Source organism: Kogia breviceps, chromosome 1 (assembly GCF_026419965.1).
Source record: "Kogia breviceps isolate mKogBre1 chromosome 1, mKogBre1 haplotype 1, whole genome shotgun sequence".
NCBI classification, from domain to species: domain Eukaryota; kingdom Metazoa; phylum Chordata; class Mammalia; order Artiodactyla; family Physeteridae; genus Kogia; species Kogia breviceps.
Window position 1 is genome coordinate 179,255,982 of NC_081310.1, and position 4,560 is coordinate 179,260,541.

The 4,560-nt window shown below is 52.7% G+C and overlaps 1 long non-coding RNA gene across 1 annotated transcript; it reads right to left on the reverse strand.

The window, feature by feature from the left end:
- Positions 1 to 216: 216 nt before the first annotated feature.
- Positions 217 to 4,103, reverse strand: LOC136792725 (uncharacterized). The gene is made up of 3 exons (XR_010836994.1): positions 3,892 to 4,103; positions 3,074 to 3,249; positions 217 to 2,527 (listed from the first exon to the last, which is right to left on the reverse strand). It is a non-coding gene; the product is annotated as an uncharacterized lncRNA (long non-coding RNA).
- Positions 4,104 to 4,560: the final 457 nt, after the last annotated feature.

Genomic DNA, 4,560 nt, shown 5'->3' on the forward strand with positions numbered 1-4,560 from the left:
CCCATTCAGTGTGCCCTTGATGGCACCAGCTCTATAGGCACCCACTAAAACCCAGTGGGAAATTCTGTGCACAAGGGCAGCCGGACCCCCCGAAAGTGAGTGTCAGATGCCTTCACTATTCCAACTTCACAGCAGCAAGAGCAGAAGACAAAATCTACACAGTCCTATAAAGGTACCAACCAACCTAGCATCTTTCACCGAAAATCACAAACAAGAAGGAGAAAAAGCACATCATTTATTGCAGTCCTACTGTGTGTGACACAGAGACGGGCACTTTTAACTCGTTTTCTAAATTCACCCACGAACCCTGTGGAACAGGTAGTGTTATTCCCAAAGCCCAGCTCTGCACCTGCGCCACAAATATCTGCTGACATCAAACACCCACTGCTGGACCTGTTCAATTCACCTGATGGCAGAACAGAGCCACTCAACCCAGTGGCATCCATCAGCCCAGCATGACAGTGTCTGTTTCAGCAGCTACCTGCTTTCTCAGCTCTGTATCCCAGCATCTGCGGGCAGGCACTGAGCTTTCTCTCTCTCTCTCTCTGTCTCTCTCTCTCTCTCTCACTCAATCTGGACATCTCATCTCTGCCTCTCACCCTGGCCCTCCTTCACCTCTACGCCCTCCTTTCTCTCCCCCTTCCCTCCTTCCCTTCCTTGCCGATGTTTATTTTCAGAACCTCAAAATCCTTCCCAAGCCTCTGACATTTACTCTTTAGAATTAGAAAAGTTTCCAGTTCTCTTTCCCAGAGCAAAACTGGTGGATAAGGTTTCCCCAGGGATCTTGCCTGCCCTTCTGGAGGTGAAGTCCTGGAGGCAGAGCTGGCTTATGTCAGCCCAGCACCGATTGTGTTAACCAGCAGTTATTAGGCACCCACCGTGCACCAAGCCCTTCTCGTGAACATTCAATCCATTCAATCCATTTAAGAAGCCTGTGGGGTTGGTATTACCATCTGCACGTGCAGGATGAATGAACCGAGGCTTAGAGCAGTTAAATAACAAGTGTAAGGGGCAGGGAGAGGAGGGAGGAGGAGGAGGAAGAAGAGGGGGAGGAGGAGTAACAGATCACAGGAATGAGCAGGTGGTGAGGGTTTTACACCCACTAATGCATTTATCCTCATAACAATGGCATGAGATACATATTATCATTATCTCCAGTTTATAGGTGAAGAAACTGAGGCGCTAAGAAATTAAGTAACTCGTTCAGAGCCACTGGCCACGCCAAGATTTTGACCAGGGTAGCCTGGCTTCAAAGTTGGGGTCTTAACCACTGCACAGCACAGCCTCCCTGCAGGACTGTTAATGGGCTCAGTCAAGGTCAGCCTCACCTGCAAAGTTGAGTGGCTTCCTTTGGTAGGAGAGGAAGAACCCTGGAATGTTCCTGAGCAGGTAGGGGGCTGGCATGGTCAGGGCTGTGCCTGAGACAGAGCACATGGCAACTGGGTGACGGTAGGTCCGGGGCAGGGCAGGGGGGAGGACTGGGCAGTGTCCGGGTAGGGCTGTGTGGAATGGGGGGGGGGGGGCGGGGACGGGGGCGGGGCTCTGAGATGCCCATTCATCATCTCCCCTTGGCCGTTTGCCTTTGTGCCTGCGAGCATGGGGTGGGACCTTGTTGATGATACACAGCCTGGCTCTGAAAGTGTGCCTGCCTGGGTAGGCGTCCTTTCACAGTGCTCCTTGCCTCCCAAAGGAAGCAGCCAGTGCCAGACGCTGCAAACCCTCCCCGTTGCTGGGCCTGACAGGGACAGGCCTGGCTACAGGGAGGGCGTCCCAGCCAGCTGTGCTCAGGAGGGGATGAAAGCACCTCAGCTGCAGCCCTGCCACAATGTTCCCCTTCCAAAGAGAAGACCAGGGATTCCCTGGGGATCCAGCAGGAGTCGGGGACACAGCCTGTCTCCATTGGGTTGTGTTCTGGACAGTCGGCAGAAAAGCTGGTTGATTCCAGGTAAGATGGATGGAACCATTCCTCACAGGGTAACTGACTTTGTCAGAGAAGGAAATAGGGAAGGAAACAAACCATCCACCACCAGCTTTTCCATTTGAGGGATGGAGGGAAGCAGAGAGTAGAGCCGGGCTCTGGAGAGGGCAGAGGTTATTCTTCTCCATGGCCAGGGTGGAGGGTAGCAGTGCACTGGCATTCTTCCTCATTGTCATCCACTGGGGGACACCAGGGAGGCTCTGATTTGCTAAGACCAATAAGGACCGTCAGACCAATGATATCCCCTTCCTCGGCTCCTAAATGGCCCACTTAGCTGTGCTGCTGGACTCAGCTGTCTTTCTTTTCAGGCTTTGCCTCAACTCTAAACCCATCATCAAAGGAATGAAAAATAAACCACCCCGGCACTCGAGATCTCCATTCCAGGGTCCCAGGGGTCCCGATCAGTCCTCTGGGCTGCAGCCAAATCAAAGCACTTTGTTGATTTTTCCGTTCATTCATGACCATTCATTGAGTATCTGCTATGTCCTGGGCTCCATCTGTTGGTGTTAGGGGTGCAGAAGTGAACGAGACAGGCACGAATGCCCCTGCCTGTGGAGGATACAGATGTCATACGAGTAAAAACTGTCCCCCACTATAAACTTCCCGCCTCTGAGCATTTGCATTTGCTGTGCCTTTGACCAAGGCCTGTTGACTCTGAATCCTGAACTCCCCTAAAATCCACTCCCATGCCCTCTGCCTCAGTTCTGCCCAGTGCACTGGGCCAGCCTCCCTCCCGGTCTTGCGGCCTTCCATCTTTCCTTCTCCAATCCAGCCCCACGCTGGGAGCCAGAGGACCCTTTCAACTGCACAAGTGTGACCATGTGGTCACATGGCCCTTCTGCTCAAAAGCATTCAATAGCCACCCTGCAGGGATTCAGCACGCTTCCCAAAGTCCCCCACATGGCCCCGAGCCTACCCAGGACCCAGCTCCCATCCACCTCTCTGCCTTGGCATCTCCTCTCTCCCCCATCACGGGATATACCCTAACCACACAAACTCCTGGAGGTCCCCAGGGCTCAGCGTCTCTCCCCTGGGCCTCTGCACATGCTGTCTCCTCTGCCTCGTGCACTTTGCCCTTTCCCACTGGTCACTTACTTTTTCAAGGCCGTGCACGGGCATCACCTCCTCTGGGTTAAATCTGCTGCATGTTCTCAGAGCTCTGACACTGCCAGCCAGCAGGCAGCTTTCCTCCATGCGGTGATTTAGGGCCCAGGCTCCTTCCATCTCATGGCTCCACCTTCCTCCAAGGCCTCAAATTGCTCTCCTTCCAGCTTGCAGAGGGGAAAGAGAGAGTGGAGAAGACACACCTGCTCCTTAATCACCTCAGCCAGAAGTGACAATCACATCACTTCTTCCACCCCACTGGTGAGAGCTGATCCTATGGCTCCACCTACATGCAGGGGTTGCTGGGAAAGGTAGTCCCAGGCAGCCCCTTCCCGGCAGTGTCTCTACAAAGCCCTTCACACGCATCGCCACCTTATCATCATCTCTGTATTAGTTTACTAGGGCTGCTGTAACAAGATACAACAAACTGGGTGGCTTAGAACAACAGAAATTTACTCCTCACAGTGCTGGAGGCCAGAACTCTGTATCAAGGTGTCAGCGGGGCCATGCTGCCTCGGAAGGCTCTGGAGAAGGACCTGTTCCTGAGGCCTCCGCAGGCTCAGGCATTCCTTGGCTCATGGTCATCTTCTCCCTGTGCCTCCTGACATCGTCTCCTTCTGTGTCTGTCTCTGTGTCCAAATGTCCCCTCTTTATAAGGACACCAGTCATATTGGACAAGGGCCCATCCTAACGATCTCATTTTAACTTGATTACCTCTGGCAAGATCCAATTTCCAAGTAAGGTTACGTTCTGAGGAATTGGGGGTAGGACTTGCATGTATCTTTTTGGAGAAACACAATTCAACTTACAGCGATCATCAGCTCGCTTCATCTGCAACACCTGGACCATTTTTACCACCATCATCATCTACATCTGGGGGCCTGCAGGAGGGTGGAATAGGTTGTTAAGAGGCTTTGAGGCAGACAGAAGTGGATTCAAGCCCTTCTTTCCAAGGGAACAACGATCAGGAGGAGACCAGCCCACTGAGGGGGTGGGGAGGAGGAGCAGGAAGGTGCTGGGAATGGACCGCTCAAAACGGCATCCCAGCTGGTCTTTAATGCTGCAGATTCTGAAATGTGATGCACAAAAAGAAAACAGACTTAACTGAAATGGAAATGTGTTATGATGGGTAAGAGGGGGAGAAAATGGAAACTGTACTTCCTTTCAAGAAATGTTTTATGTCACGCCTGAAAGGAGATCTCCTAATAAAAGCAGCCCTGATGCTAATTGAGACAATGGAGATGAGAGAGCATGGAGCCCCCGTGGAAAGATGCCAACAGTAACTGTGGTCACAGTAAAGCTTGTCCGCTCTGGACACAGCCCAGAGAAGAGGGTCTGGCACTGACGATGGGGAGCCTGGAAGGAGCTGGAAGCCCCACTGGCACTGACTTGCTGAGTGACCCTGAGGAGGTCACATAAGGACTCCTCCCTCCCCACCCACCTCCATCAGCCACAATGGCTTCCAACCTGCTTCCTGG